The sequence below is a fragment of the Thamnophis sirtalis genome, unplaced genomic scaffold, assembly GCF_051295495.1.
Source record: "Thamnophis sirtalis isolate CommonGarterSnake01/CBP01778 unplaced genomic scaffold, rThaSir2_p1.2 scaffold_14, whole genome shotgun sequence".
Classification (NCBI taxonomy): Eukaryota; Metazoa; Chordata; class Lepidosauria; order Squamata; family Natricidae; genus Thamnophis; species Thamnophis sirtalis.
Genome location: NW_028261394.1, coordinates 48,751,466 through 48,768,200, shown reverse-complemented (window position 1 = coordinate 48,768,200; position 16,735 = coordinate 48,751,466). Strand labels below are relative to the sequence as shown.

Genomic DNA, 16,735 nt, shown 5'->3' with positions numbered 1-16,735 from the left:
GAAAATGGTGGCAGGGTGGGTTGGGGAACTCGTGTGGAAATAACGAAATCATTTGTTTCCTCTTTCATTTAAATTAAGAGCTATAAATACTAGATCTGAGAGCCCCCCAGCAACAGAGCGAAAGCCTGCATGTCATTTGCCAAGGGGCCAAGCAAATCCCTCTGATAAGTCTGCATGCAGGACCAGGAGGCCACTGGCCCTCCCGCTTAGGTCCCCTGGCAACTGATAAGCAGGGTAGCTTTTGATTTTGGAAAGGGATGGCATCATGCAGTTATCAGAACTGGCAATTCTGGGTAGAATTCTTCACTAGAACATGGGCATTTTTAAAAAATGAAAGTAGATTCTACCATTCTGCTTCCCAGTTAAAAATATAAATCCATGGCAACCCTTTTGTGTTAATTTTATTTAGTCCTGATAAAGGTCATTCGCCTATAGATTTTGGAGTGCTTTTCCTAGTTCACGTACTGCTTGCTGAAAATCAATATTGTTCATTTCCTTGCTGTTGTGTTCTACTCTAGTTCACATTTTATTAGGCTGGAGTGTGCGTTCACTGTTCGCATGTATGTACATATAGTCACGGTTGCTTTCTATATATTAAATAATACAACCAATGTTTTATATTTTCAAATGTTTTAAGCAAGCTTCAGAGATGTTTTCTGGTCTTGGCTGTTTTGAGTTGACTCTGGAGTTCGATCCAATGCTTGGTCTGTGTGATTGGGAAGTGGAAATAATGGGTTCCAGTTAATGGCTGCTATTCCTTTGACATAGCTGTGACAAGAAAGCAATCGTATTGGATTGAATATTCAGAGGTTTGTTCCAGAGGCAGACTGGTAGGATAATGTGACATTTTAGTCACCACATAGATAGGTTTCCTCCCCCCCTCCCCGGATTTCTCTCTAATTTGATCCTTCAGATATTTCAGGGGTGCATCCCTAGGTTTGTTTCCTTGGCTGTCCATGTATTCTCAGGCATCTTCTCCAATCCCAAAGTTCAGAAATATCAGTACCGCTTCTTCAAAATCCGGTTTTTGTGTCCATAGTGTGTCAAAGGGAAATACCATCGCTTGCATCGTTCTGATCTGTACCTTCCTAGCTGTGGGCGCCTCATAGCAGCTGAATATATTTTTTACAAGACTTCTATTGTGGCTCTACAGAGTGCTGGCCTAGGATGTGTTTCTTGACTGCTTGTTCCTTCATTATTGCTTGTGGATCCTGAAAAGCAGAAGCTTTCTAACTGGAGAGATCTACGTTCAGTCTTCAGCTATGGACATAAAAATAATTACAAACCAGTCCTCCTTTCTTAGTAAAAATCACCTGAAAAGATTGAACTGAAGATTAACTGGATTGATCTATGTACTGCATTCTGACCTTCTTTTTAGTAAGTTTTTAAAATGTATTAAATGTGACTTGTAAATTCTAAATTTTAATTATTTCTTCAAATAAATTGTGTTGGAAATAAGCAAATGAGTTATGATTTCAAATGAATAATCCAAGCCTTATTTGTATTAATCTCTTGACCCTCTTTCTCCTTTGGGGTGTGGGCTTGTACTGGAGGCTTTTGTCCAGTATTTTCAATATGTCCTGGATAGATTTTAGTTAAAAGTGGTGCCATTAGTCTACATTGTTACTTTCTGGCTTTCAGGCTGAAGCCTTAGTACTTGCAATCCAGCAATTGAGAAAGAAAGTCTAAAGTTTGTAAGTTGATTTCATTCATTTTGTACCAGTTATTTTTAGCTGACACATTGAAGCATTGATTCCAGATAAAATCTTCTTTGGTTGATTTGAATGTTTCAAAAATCAATATTGTAAACATTGGTCTGCAATCATGTACTTCTTAAAAAAGCATCAGCCAGTTTTGCATAGTTAGACGAAAACAAGATGGATATGCAGCAGTTGAGTTTGAGGGAGATTTTACCTTACTTTTTATGGTTCTAAACCAGGGCTCCCCAAACTCGGTAACTTTAAGACTTGTGGATTTGCTATACTGGCTGGAGAATTCTGGGAGTTGAAGTCCACAGTTCTTAAAATTGCCAAGTTTGAAGACCTCTGCTCTAAACATACTTTTAACACAGGTAATTTGCTATAATTACTGTTTAGTTTATTATGCTTTGAGTTTCTGCTGTGACTTTAGTACAAGATCAGATAACTTTGTTTAGTATCAGGAAGTCTGACCAATAGATTTGCTATAATTGCAGCAATTATCTGTCTCTGAGTAGCAAAGATCTACTTTGCATCCCAGGATTTTTTTTTCCTCCTAAGTCTCATCAATGAAATGTGAAAAGGCAATTTTACCACTCCTAATCAGTTATGTTTGTATTGTCTGGGTACAGGGTTTGAGTTCAGTATGTGCAGATAGGTGTCCTTCTACTGTTGGCTTCTAAAGAGCTTTGGCTGTAATAAACATTACCATATACTATTGTTGACAAATTAGTTTTATATACAACAATCATTTCAGCAACCTTTAAAAAGGAATAATCAGTTATCACATTGGTGACTCTGTGCCAGTTTAGGTCACCAAGGGGCTCTTATTTATTTTGAGGAGAAAATCTAAGAGTAGTGTTAAAATCCTGCTTCCCAAAGTGTCTCTAGAAAGATGGAAAGGCAGTGTTTGCATTTTGTCATGCAAGATAAGTTTATGTAGAACGAAATGCCTGGAGAGAGAGCCCCAGTCAATCACACGGTCCTCCTGGAGCATGTTCAGCAGCTTTGAAAACTACTGCATTCTTTCTTCATGAGTCACGCCTGCTAAAGTTTGGAATAAGTAAGAGGACATGTAGATACTTTCCCAACCAGCATTATATTTTAGGTGGCTAAGGTTGAGTTAGCAGAGTGAAATCTGCTGGAAGAAACAGTAGCTCTCTTTATTATTTATTCAGTTTGGCTCCCAGAGCGAAGATTCTCAGCTTTATAGTGTACTTCAATTAATTGATACCTTTTGTTTATTGAAATAATGTAGGTGCCTACTAGGCAGTGAGTTATGTTGTAGTAATTATGCTTAAATATTGTGCTTATTGGAAGTTGACATATCTTATAATTGTCCCATGAAAGCTGTATGCATAGAAGTTCCCTTGCATGCATCCTTTCAAGGACCCTATTTTGGCCCCTCTACAGATAGTAATTTACATTAAAATATTTTTAATGATTGTGATTTATTATCCAAGTGCAATCCTGAGTGAGCCTGGCCTGGTTTTGATTTTCTTCTTTGACTGTGACATTTTAATAGTCTTGAATTAATCTGCTCTTTTTTATTCGCTTTTAACAAATCCTTTTATTTGGTTCAGTTTCTGATAAGTTGTTTATGGAACTATGTCAGGTCCTAGAAAAAAGCAAATAAACCACTTCAAATGTCTACATTCACACATATTAGTTGCTGATCTGAACTGAGGTATTGATGAGTATTAACATAATTTTGAGGTACGTAGGTCAGATTTGTTTGACACTTCTATATGAAATACTCTATTTAAAAGTTTTCAGCAATGTATTTGGCGTAAGGAAATAACCATTTAAACTGCAAGTCCTTAAGCAATGGAAATGTTTTCTAGCCCAAATAATTTCAAAATTTAAATCATCTTAATATCTGGTTCAGTGCCATATGTTGTTTTGGAAAGCACATTGCACATTCACTGGCTGCTTCTCTTTGATAGGGAAATCACAGCTTTAGTATATTTGGAGATCGTGCCTCTTACATTAGTGCTTAAAATATAATTGTAGCAATTTGTTCTTAAGCTATTACTGATCTAAGGCTGTTTGCATCAAATGGGGAAAAAAACTAGTTATGAAGAATGTAGCAGAAAAATAATTGTGTTAGTCATTCCTCCTTATTTTTGTCAATTTGTGAGATTTGTGCTGAAGTATTCCATCAGCCATGCTGCTAACGTTCATGCATTGTGCATGTTTTTGTTATGGGGTATAATTTTTTCTGAACTGCATTTTGCTTTAATTTTTTTTCTTCTGTTGTTATGGCAACTCAGTCCAATGTAGCAGTGATTGCTAACAAGTGCTAGGTTATAGTGCCTTTTTAAAATGAAGATGTGTTAGTCATGTTGCAGTTTTTTGGCCATAGAATTTTGCTGGTTTGGAGATGTTCTTCACATATTGTAGCATGACTGCAGGTCTCCCAGCACCTTTCGGGATGTAATGTAAATATATTTTACAAATAGTTCTTTTGAGTACAAGAATTGAATTCCTCCTGGGGTCTTAAAAATTTCTATAGCATCTGTTGAGTGGGTTTCAAATCTTGCATTTTAGATTTGGGTAACTAACAATTTCATTAGAGATATTTTGCTTCTGTGTGATAGAGTTCTTTCAGAAGATATTAATACTTTGAAATGCAGACGTTCACATTTGTGTCCATGAAGAAGAAATGCCTTTTACAATATTTTATAAAAAACAAATGGTTATCTTATTGACCGTCTTGTCCTTAAAAGCTTGACATTTATGCTGTTTATTTAAAGTAGCCATGTTGTTAAGGAATATTTATGCTAAAGGAAAATGAATTTCTGCTTTGTTCGTCTGGCTTTTCAAGGTTTTTTTTTATAAAAGCAGTGGGTTTCTTATGTAAAAGTCAACACACACAGATCACGTTCTTATAGATTCATGATGGCGAACCTATAGCACGTGTGCCACAAGTGTCATGCGGAGTTCTCTCTGCGGGCATACGAGCAGACGCCCAGGTCAGCTCTACCACGCATGTGTGCGCGCCTCCCTCCGGCCCGCTGATTTTTGGGTCTCTGCCACACATGCATGAGACACGTAGGGCATGGGGGCATGCGTGGGGGGGGGTCAGGGGGAAGCATGGGGGGGGGGTGCACTTTTGTGCCCTGTTTTTGGTTTGAGGAGGCTTCAGGGTGCCCAAAACAGGACGCAGGGGGGTCGTGCACATCCATGGGGGGAGTGCGTGGTGGGGTGGGACGGGAGGAGTATTGGGGTTGTATGTGTACATGCAGGGGGGCAGGGGGCATTACATTATTGGTGTAGTCATGCGTGTGCACGATTTCGGCATGCAAAAACGAAAAGGTTAGCCATCATTGTTATAGATTGACAGAACTGGCCTTATCTCCATTTGGTAGCATTGATAGGCAAACTACGGCCTAAACACAAAAAGAATCAGACACCATAAACCAAAACAAAAACCAGGAAACTTCTTGTCATCCTTAATTTTGAGGCTCCGTTTCGATTTCCATAAGTAAATGATGAGAAGTGCCAGAAGACATACCGTATTTTTCAGACTATAACATGCACTTTGTTGTCTCCAAAAAGGGGGTGAAAATGTCTGTGCACCTTATAGACCAAATATTGCCAAAGCCCCGCCCACCCACCCCTTTTTCAGCCTTTTTTCGGGCCATTTTCGAGGCTTTTCTTGGCCCATCCCCCCCCCCAAAGGGCTGAAAAAGCCTCAAAAACGCGCCAAAAAAACCCTCGAAAAGCTTCAAAAATGTGCCAAAAAAGAGGTTTATAGAGGTTTATAGAGGTTTATTTGTATTTGTAGGCCGCCCTTTTCCCTGAGGGGACTCAGGGCGGCGCACAGAAAACCAGGGAAGGGGGGATACAACGTTGAGACAACAACACATAATAAAATAATGAGCAACATGCATACAACATTCGGGCGGGGTAGCAATCCTTATCCCCAGGCCTGACGGGCGAGCCAGTTCTTCAAGGCTGTGCGGAAGGCCTGGACGGTGGAGAGGGTACGAAAAAGCCCCCCAAATGGGCCAGAAAAGCCTCAAGTAGGTAGAAAAAAGGCTGGGAAAGTGCCAACAACCCCCCCCCCCGCCAAAGGCCACAAATGAAGCGCACAGAGGCCAACCCCCCCCCCTTTTTTTGTTTTCCTCTTCTAAATTTGGTTGAGTCTTGCAGTCAGGTGCATCTTATAATCCGAAAAATACGGTAATCGAAATGACTTAATGTACCCATTGGCTGCCACCCCCCCCTCCCCGACTCCCCCAGCTGTTCCAAATGCTTTCCTCTTGATGATAAGATTTCTAAAAACCACATTTTTGTGGGAATGTTCAGAGTCCTCTGTTTCTTTTCCAGCACAAAAATAGCTGACAGGAGAGAGATTGGCTTGAATTAAGCCAGTTCCTTCCATATGGCCAAATGCTTCTGTGCATGCAAGGGTTGGGATTATTGTCCAAGGTCTTCTTTTTGAATACGGTTGATCTACTGCGTTGGAGAGTTTTTGGGAGCGTCCGTCCTCCGTGTGGGAGTGCCTCCTCCTTGGAGGAACAGTGGCAGCAGTGGGGCTGGCGACTGTGGTCCTATGGCATCCTATCTGCTCTGGCATCACTAGTTTTTGAGGGTGTGGTAAATAGACTATTATATAAATTGCATTAAATATTTCAGTTGGTTGCCATTTTCTTCTAAGCTTTTCCGTATTCGATGACTCTGAACATTTCTAAGTTTCTTAACATGCTCTCTGAAGAAAACAATAAAGCACATTGTGATTGGCACATAGGGCCTGGTTTTGGTGTGCTGTGTATATAACCAGTCTTATGAAGCTTGGCCTAAGACTGTTTTTGTATTTCAGAGCCCTTAATTTTCTTAAGCTGTTTTTGGAGGAAAAGATTGTTGAAATAATCATCAGACCATTGCATGTTCCCAATAAACCATTCCTTTTGTTAAAGGAATCTTGCAATTCTTGGTAATTAAAAGACAGTTTTTAACTTCAGTGTGTAACGGAGAGTCAGAGTGCCTTGTGATGTACCTGAATAGGTTATGGTTATCACCTAAAGAGGAATACTGGACTTATAATATTACTGGGAACAAATTGTAGTTATTCTTAATTCTGTATCGTGTTCAATGCAAATTCATAGATTTGCAGCCTATTATTTTGTATGTACTGAACAAATAGTTTATTTTATCCAGAATATGAGATAAAACTTTAATAACTACTTTTAATAGCAAAGTTGCCCATTGTAAACAGGCCATTGCTCTATGTGGCATTTCTGGCTAAATAGTATTGTTACTAGTATGCTATTCAATGCTTATGCTTGCATCTTAAGTTTTTCCACGTTAAGTAGATTAATGATATTTGATAGGTGGAAAGGATGTAGAGGGAATGAGGGGAAAAGAAGCAAAGATAATGACCAACTCAGTTAACTTGCTTTTTTGCTTTAAGGTTATATAAAAGAAAGTTATATTAAAGGTTATATTAAAATTTTAGAAAATATGTAGCATTTTGCAGTAAATTTCTGTTGTTGCTACATTTATAAATTTCTGTTGGATCCTAACCCAATATTATCTAGAGTATTTTTTTCTGACCATTTCTGAATATAGACTAGGGTTGCTGGACCTTTCCAGCATCTTCCATTCCCCCCCCCCAAAAAAAAACAAATCCTGTTTGCATGTGAAAGCAAAGCACAACAAATTATCTTGTAATAAAAGCAGTAATATGTAGTTTTACCTATGGGCATTTTTTCCTTGTATGTGGGCCAGGAAGATCCACATACAAACTTCAGCTCCAGCAGAGTATGAAGTTAATTTGCCTGAACAGTTTTCCCCACAGATTTTGTTTTAATTATGGGCTGAAATTTTAAATTTTATGCTGATTAAATTCTTAACTGAAATAATAAATTACCCTAATGGTGATATAGGAAGGATTGTATGGGTGTCACAATTGAAATGTTGAACTGGTACCTGGGTCTAGGGTTAGATTCTTCCTGAAGCATTCAGCCCATTGCCTTGTTTTAAAATAGGTTAATTTTCTCTAAATGATTATTATTAGGAAAAATTGTAAAAATCCTATGGACTTTTTGAAGGAAGACTCAGCTAAAAATATGGTGATCAGGGATGAAGAAGGTTAGTTTTGCCATCCTCAAAGTTCTGTGAAGTTTGCACAATGATGCCTATACAAGTAGAATCAATAAAATGTATCATTTTACTTGCTTTGTTTCATCTCTGCATCACATGCTGCCTCTTTCTGTTTAGAATTGCAAAAGATCCCTGTGGCAGCTCACTGAAATAGAAGCGGTAATATTAGAAAGGCCTTTTTCTTTTCAGGAGAGCACTTAGAAAAAAAAAAACACCAGTCAGACTCTTTGCTTTTTATCTCTGCATTCCCTCTCCATCTGTTCCTTGCTTTACCGTGTGCCCTGGAAGTTCACCCACCACCTGTCCCTAAAATGAATTCTCCTTTCGTATATATATTCCATTTTAGATTGTTTGACATTGTTTGGTGGCTGCTGATGTGGTTTTTACTTTCTGAAAAAGGCATGGAAATGGAATCTTTTGTCATTGTCCTTCTGGATTGGTTTGTTTTGCCAGGTACCCCATTGGTTTAGTTTCTCAAGAGACTTTTTACTGTTATGTTTGTATTGCCAATGTTATTTGAATCAAGCAGCCTTAGGAAGTACTGAACCATTTCTGAGCCAAAAAAGCTGCTACCGGCGCCACCTTGTTCTTCGTGCTGGCGGCACATGCGCACCCAATTGCCTGCTGCGCCGGAGGGACTTGTCCAGGCAAGTCCGAGTGTAGCGACGTAGCAGGCAATGGGATGTGCACGTGCGGCTGGCGTGAAGATCGGCGGTGATGGCAGCGGCTTTTTTGGCGACCTCCAGTAATTTTCGGCAGCCTCCAGCCAGCCGCTGCTGCCAAGATGTGACTGGCAAAGAGGCGGCGGCTGGGAGGCTTCTCGTGGTTGCACCGAAAAAGAGAGCTTGCCTTCCGGAGTCCAGACCAGCCACTGTGGGAGGAAGGTAAGCCCGAAGAAAGAGGCGGTCGTGGGGGAGGAAGCTGGGCTAGGGCCAGGGCCTCTGAAGGAGGGGAAACAGTGCAACACATGCGACTGGCAAAGGGAGAGCGGGTGGCTGCTCTGGGGCCTCGAGGAATGATGCGTCCCTGGGGCGCCTGACCCAAGGCGAAGGGCGAGCGGGCGGCATGCTTACTTACCTTTGGTGATCTGAGCAGAGTGGCAAGGCGCGGAGGTGACTCGTAAAGCGAGTAGCTGGGCTGCGTGGCAAAGTGAAAGCAACATGTATAGGGCTGGGATGGGTGGGGCAAGCAAGCAGCAGGCGGGGTGAGCGAGCGACTGGGCCGGAGGTGGGATCAGTCAGAGGTCACTACCGGTTTGGCAAACCAGGCTAAATTTCTCTTACCAGTTTCCCCGAACCGGTGCAAACCAGCTGAATACCACCTCTGCATGCTACAGTATGGTTACACCTCTCATGTATTTGTCCAGTGTCTCTCTGACATTAGATGTGGTTTTGAGATTCAAAGTTTTCCCCAGTAATCTTTCGTTGATAGGAACTCCACTGCACATTTCTGCCCTCTTAGCATTTTAGTCTCAGTTATAGTACAGCGGGCCTTGCGTTTCCTCCAGAGATACCTATGGTTTCCAGGTGTGCTGCCATCCAAAGGGATTTAGAAGACCTAATGTGATTAGCTTCATGTGGCAAACGATATCATGTTGGACAATTATTGAGCTATCCCATTTTGTGGCTAAAATTAATATTCGTTGCAGTCTTTTATTTATTGCATTTACTTGAGAGCGCTGCGTGTCCAGATGTTGACTATGTGCTAAGCGTACAAGGCTCCCTTTTCTAGGTTTGCCTGGGCCAACTTAAGAGCCGCTCTCTTCTCTGCAGTTATGAGTCATGACTTGTTCTAAAATGCTAATACAGACACCACCAGATATTCCTGTGTGTGAGCTTGTGGAATACTGCTTCTCTATTTAAAAGTTGCCATAAATAGTTTAATTTTAAGCGATACCTTTACTTTAAAGGTGGAATTTGAGCCAGTTTCTTCAGATATTCTTTACATGCTTCTGTTTTGAATTTTTTTTCTCAGGGCAAGAATAACAAGTACAGTAAACAAGTTACATAAATTTGTGAATTGCAAATTATCCCAACCTCTAAACTTGCTACCAGATTAGCGTGCTACCCTTGTCTTTCTGGCACTACAGAGCAGAAACAATTCTGCCATATACATGTCCGTGTGTTTGTTTGCACATATACAGAATTTTAATTGTACTATCCTGTCAAGTAATTTTTGTGAACCTTTTGTATTAATGGAGTTTTGAAAGAGCTAGACAAAATGAAATGGAAACCGAGTTTAAAGGAAAATGTGTAGAAATTTAAACATGCATTTTTCTCTGAAATATTCATGGGGCTCTTTTTGTCTTTCAGAATATAGCACTGCTTCCGGGACACCCTTCTGTTGGATTTTATCTATGTCCAGCTAACTGCTGCTTTCAGCTATGGAATCGGTAAATATTTTTTGCCTTTTTTCAGTGGAATACTTTACATAAGTATGATTTAAAAAAAATTAAAGTGGATAATGTTTTTTCATGGCACTTAAATAGGAGTCTTTTTAATGGTAAGTAGCTCAATTTGTGCTGGTTGTAACACAGGATAATGTCTTCAACTTGTTCAGAAATTATAATTTTATACAGAATATAGCAAGCTGCTAATTGCAGTCTAATGTGAGATTGGATGTTCTCTTCTTAAGGCCTCTTGCCAGGAGAGAGTTATGTGTGAAAAGGTTATATCTGCCAGCACTTGCTGCTTGCTGCGAATGGCCAACCGACCAAGTGCTGGATGGCAAGGTAGTTTTAAGAGAGGTTGTGCATCCTTGGCTCAGTTGTGTTTGTGCAAAGTCTTGTGCCAAAGACTAGCTTTATTCATACAGTTGAACAGAAAAAAATCAGGGCAATGTGTGAAAGAGACTCCAAAGTTCTGAAATTGCTCTTCAGAATATTGAACATGATTTTTGAAGGAGTTTCATTACAGTGCAATAGCCAAAGTGCAAGAATGGTGTTCTAAGTGTGGCTTGTGCTGTAGATTTGTGCCTGCCTCTCCTCCCTTCCATCCATCGGAATCTTTGTAAAGGTTATACATTAACCAACTTTTCAATTCCGATTGAGACTCAGCAAGGAGAGGCCAGCTGAGTGACTTGTTAGTGAAAAGGAATGTTCTTTCCTACTAGCACTTCTGCTAGGAGAGGTTCATGTCCTTCAGCTCGGCTAAAGACCAAAGTTCTCCTGTTGCGCAAAGCCTGCGGATCAGGGTTTGACAAGAGCAGGGCTCCTAAAGGGTAATGTGGCAAAAAACTCCAAATGTTTGAGGATAGTTGTCACCAGGATGGCGGCGGTTGGCATTTTGTTTCTTACGTATAGCTAGAAAATATGAATCTCCCAGCATCTTTGCAAGACGATTGTTTTCCTTCTGCATTTGGAAAGTTCGGTTTCACATGTGTTCTTAGTTTAGTCCAGTGATGGCGAACCTATGACACGCGTGTCAGTGCTGACACGCGTAGCCATTTGGGGTGACACGCACAGGATATCATGCGATTCATCCTCGGCTCCTGCACGGCCACCGAGGATGAAAGAATCTGTGCTGGAGGAATGGGGGGGGCAGGACGTGTGATCTCCCCCGCCCACACTCACTTACTGTATCGCTGCCGCCCCTTTCTGAGCACAGGGGCTGCTGGTAAGGCGTGCGTGCCATGCGCACACACATCATCAGCGCGGCGAGGGAGGACCCGCAGGAGAGGAGCGCGGGAACAGTGCGCGCCTCTCTCCAGTCAGGCTGGCACAGAGAGTCTACTTCTGGGACTGTCGGTTACGACCGCACCACAGCAGGGAACAGCCGAGTGCCAACGGGAACTGTGAGCGCCATTAGCAGCAACTATTGGGGTGCCATGGACTTGTAATTGCCCACAATAACTGAGATAAGTGAGGGGGAGGTTGTGTTAGCTTGTTAGGCTAGTTAACCCCTAATTGGCTATCTATAATTCTATCTGCTGTCACTGGCCCACTGATGGAGCACCCAAAATCCACGTCCTCATCAACATGCCGCTCCGGCCCGCCCCCGCTATGAATATTCATATTCTTTGCCCTCGCGTCACTAGCAATATTCATAGCAGGGGCGGGCTGGAGCGGCATGTTGATGAGGACGTGGAGCTGGAAGCAGCCGACTCCACAGCCCTGGTTCACGGCACCCCAAACAAGTTCAATAATATCAAGGGCAACATACAAAATCGACTGATGAACAAAGAAGTTACTAAGTAGGTATGTTAAATAATTTGTTTTTGGTTTATTAAATACAATTATATATTGCAATTATACATTTTTGTAGTTTAAACTATAAATTGCGCAAAATTATGTTTTTGTCGAAGTGACACACAGCGCGAGTTATGCTCGATTTTTTGCCGATTTTTGACACACCACGCCAAAAAGGTTGCCCATCACTGGTTTAGTCTATAGCTGGAATAGCTACCCTGTTTTCCTGAAAATAAGACCTCCCCGGATAATAAGACCTTGAGCGCATGTGCTGAAATAAGCCCTCCTCCCAAATATTGCAACACAGCAGCAGCCATGAGGTGACCACGCTCGCCGCCTCCTGCACCTCAAAAATAATAAGACCTCCCTGAAAATAAGGCTAAGCACTTAAATTAATATGCCAGAGTAAAAGATCTATTTCAGTTAACGAGTAATTTCTTGAATCTTTTGGTTAGGGCTCTGTGTTGGGCCTATTAGTTTCCTAGTTGGGGCCTATTAAATAATGAGGTGTGGCGTTTGATCCATAGGTAACAAATTGACAGCACTAGAGACTGTCTTTTGATCTGCTTCTCAGCAACTCTCTAAAAACTAAACAGAATTGGACCAAGAGTTGGGAATGAAGTGGGGAATAACAGCAGAAGAATATGAGCTAGAAAGAGCTGCCTCTGGCTGGACTCTGTGGAGAAAAATATACCTGGAAAAAGGAAATTCTGATCGCATGTGCACAAGAAAGGCAATTTGGCAATGGTTTTGTTGCTGAATCCTCCTCTTTCTTCTTGGTTACGAGACTCAGGAAGTGGCCTTTAGGGTTGGAGCATCCTGATGAGGTTATATTGGCTTGTGGAAGGAATAGGCCATGCTTGTTCAACGTGGATAGGCAGATATGATCAGTGTGAGTCTGGGGTATCTATCATGGCCTGTTTGCCTTGGGAGACTCTTCTGGACATATACACGTCCAACGACGTAGCCCATGTTTTCCACACAAGCTCTTTTGCCTCGTCAAGGCCCCCATCACAGAAGGAGGCATCCTTATGAATCTCTGCTAAATGTACTATTTTTATTTTACTCTGATCAAATAAATTATAGTTGTTGTAGCTTTGACTTACATAATAGGTATGAATTTGGGGACTCAAAGTTGTATTAAACATGTTGAAAGGATCCCAAAAGATGAGTGTCAAACACTATTTTACTCTAAGTGTCACTGCACATATTCTACATTTTGGATGGCATAGGAACTTAAAGATGATATTCCTGTGAATGTAAACAAGATTTAAACTGTTACTTAACTTTCATTATCCTACAGAGATGTCCCTTTAATCGAGTCATCCAGTGAGGTGCACACCTGTAATCCTTTACCAAATTCCCAGTCTATAATTCATATAAGGTTGTTTCAAGTGCTCCGGAGGCTTCAGGGACCTTTGGGAGGCTTCCCTGAAGTCTTCGGAGCAGGCAAAACAACCCTCCGAGCAAACAGGAAGTCCATTCCTGAACTTCCGGTTTGCCCATAGGGCCGTTTTTTTGTGCTCCGGAGGCTTCAGGGAAGTTCATGAAGCCTCCGGAGGGCCTCCGGGGTGGGGTGGGGCGGGGGAGGCTCTTTTCTCCCTCCCCAGGCTCCTATAAAGTCTCTGGAGCCCTGGGGAAGGCGAAAATGGCTTTAAAAAAGGGTGAACTCAGCTGACAGAGCAGCGCCTTGCGTGCCCTGACAAATGGCTCTGCGTGCCACAGGTTCGCCATATCACTGTGCCAGAGATACCAGAGACTATAGCAATAAGGAAAGTTTCTGAATCTGTTAAACTAGGAAAGATGCCTGAGTCAGATGGATTTTCAGGTTCTTATAAAGATCTTGAGGATGAACCTTTACAAAACACAATGGTCACCGAGGAAGGATGCCGGAGTGTTAGAAAGAGGCCATTAAAATTACCAAAAACAAGATTTGACTTTAAAGAGAGACTATAGGATGATATCATTGTTGAATAAGGATTACAGGTTGTTCGTACTGATTCTAGCTGATAGGCTGAAAATAATTTAATGGAGGGTTTTACCTATAAGATAATGCTAGAAAATGTATTGGACATTTAGGAGTATTTGCAACAGCATAAAAAAAACCAAGCCAAATTGATGTTGAATGCAGAGATTTGGATGGGTTTTCTTGTTCAAAGTTTTGGAAGATACGAATTTTGGAGAGAACTTTATAAAATGGATAAACGAGCCGAGGTGGCGCAGTGGTTAGGGTGCAATACTGCAGGCCACTTCAGCTGACTGTTATCTGCAGTTCAGCGGTTCTAATCTCACCAGGCTCAAGGTTGACTCAGCCTTCCATCCTTCTGAGGTGGGTGAAATGAGGACCCAGACTGTGGGGGTGATATGCTGACTCTGTAAACCGCTTAGAGAGGGCTGAAAGCCCTATGAAGCAGCATATAAGTCTAACTGCTATAAGATCAATTTACACTTCACAGAAAGTATAAATGGAGATCTAACAACTGTGAGATACAAAAAAGAACAAGAGAGGGATACCCACTATCTCCTATCTTGTTTATTTTGTTTTTGAAATACTGACTAAAGATATAAGACAAAAGGAGAAACCTATGGAAGTAAAAATTGAAAAAGAAACTTTTTAGATGACGTGGTGTTGGTTCTGGAAGATTCTTTAAAGGGAATTGAAACATTAATGGGCAAATTAATTCGGTGCATTACCAGGTTTAAAGATGGATAAACAAAAGATGTAGATGTTAACGGAAATGTGAAAATAGAAGAACAAACAATTGAGGAATAAGGTGGTGTTTTAAGATTGAAAAGAAAGTAAAAATATCTGGATGTCATTATGACAAATATGAATTGCATGTTATTTGAAAATAACTATATTAAGACATGGAATGATAGTAAAACAGATATGTTAAGATACAACTGTCATTGCTGGGGAAAATTCCTGTAATAAAAAGGAATGCCTACAATCCTGTTTTTGTTCCAGACAATACCTGTTTTGACAACTGATGCACCATTTAAACAGTGGCAGAAGGATATACCTAAGTTCGTGTGGAAGGGAGAAAACATGAATTAAATACAAAGTGCTATGAGATGCAAAGTAGCGGATTGGGTTTACTTGATTTGAAAATGTTTCTTGCATCGTGCTGTTTGGTTTCGATATAAGTGGGTGTTGCTGAGAACTAGAAGGCTTTTGGAGCTAGAAGGGGCGTGACCTGAGATTTGGGTAGCATGGATATTTTTGGTACAATAAGTCAAGTTTAATGAGGATATTGGAAAAAAAACATTCTGGTAAATGTATCACATAGAGAATATGAAATGGATCCGAACTGTTGTGCCCTAAAGCACCTTTATGGATCTCAGCACAAGAAGAAGCATTTCATAGGTGAGAAATAATAGGCAGAAATGAATAGCTAACATTGTGAGATACTGGAATTTTGTTGAGGGGAATCAAAATAAAACCAAGAGAAGAACTGGTAACAAATGTTTGTAGTTGTCAGTGGTTTTCTTATTTACATTTATTAGAAAGATTTAAACTAGCCAACATAATTAATGGTTTTGAACAAAGTAAGATTGAATGTAAAGTAGTATTGTATACAAATGATGAAATGTGGTTGCTAAAAGTATAAACTATGGAAAATGGAATGTGAAGTGAAAAAATCTATAAAAGTGGGTTAAAACTTTTGGTCATAATATACACATGAAAAAAGATGTCCCTGAATGGATTGAAGTTTATACTTTATATGTATAATCTTAAAGATATTTTTTATAAAATGATATATTGTTGGCATATGCATACTGAAAGCTTATGTACAGGAGACAAATTCCTTGTGTGTCCGATCACACTTGGCCTATGAATATGTCACCAGAGAAATTGTCTAGAATGTATAAAGGCATTTCAAATTGATATTGGAAATATAAACAACAAGAAGGGACATTTTAGATTTGGTTGATGTGCAAAAAAGGTAGAAAATTCTGGGTTTTGTTGGTGGTTACATTGAAGAGTATAAATCAGTCCTTTTATTTTGAAAATTCGACAGAATGTACAGTGCTATGTTTTGTGATGTTGAATGTCTTTATAGTAAGCATATTTATCTACTCAGGGTTGTGGTCCATTGAGTTCATGGGGCTTATTGCCCCACAAATGTGCTTAAAATTGTATCTGTATTCTTTTCCACAAAATGCCAACTAGGGTAATGAATACAGGCCACCACCAAATATTTAACACAAGAAGAGGATGGTTCATTTAAAGGAAATCTGTTCTTGTAATTATGCTAGTAATGAGCCAGTTTGCTGGCCTAGAAACCAAGATGGTGAGTTCTAGTCCAGCCTTAGGCATGAAAGCCAGCTGGGTGACTTTGGGTGGCTCCCTGCTTTCAGCCCTTGTAAGGTTGTTATGGGGAAAATAGGAGGAAAGAGTATTGTATTAGGTATATTTGCAACCTTGAGTTATATTAAAAAAGGGGAGTGGGATAGAGTGATCCTACTAAAACTAAAGATAGGAAGAGGAGAAAAACATATTTGTTACATCAGACCTGAGCATTTTACAGTTTGCGGGCCACACCTGTCTGTCTGGCCCACAGGGACACTGGGAGCAAGGACCCTCCACAATGGTTCTAGTTTCCCATGTGACCCCCTCAGGAAAATGTATCCCCCCCCTTCATCCCCAATGTTACATGGACATAGCTCTTTTAGAAATGCTGAGTACTGGGTATTAAAATGAATGAGTACTAAAATGAATTTCAATGGTGAAAAGAGT

General features: G+C 40.6%; 1 protein-coding gene across 2 annotated transcripts in view; it reads left to right on the top strand.

Annotated features, from left to right (window-relative positions):
• Positions 1–16,735, top strand: part of ANKRD11 (ankyrin repeat domain 11) — a 124,262-nt gene that overhangs the window by 7,235 nt on the left and 100,292 nt on the right. For both annotated transcript variants that reach the window (XM_087728614.1, XM_087728615.1), the window contains exon 2: positions 10,121–10,200. The gene's annotated coding sequence lies outside the window, so the exon portion shown is untranslated. The remainder of the gene's footprint in view (positions 1–10,120; positions 10,201–16,735) is intronic.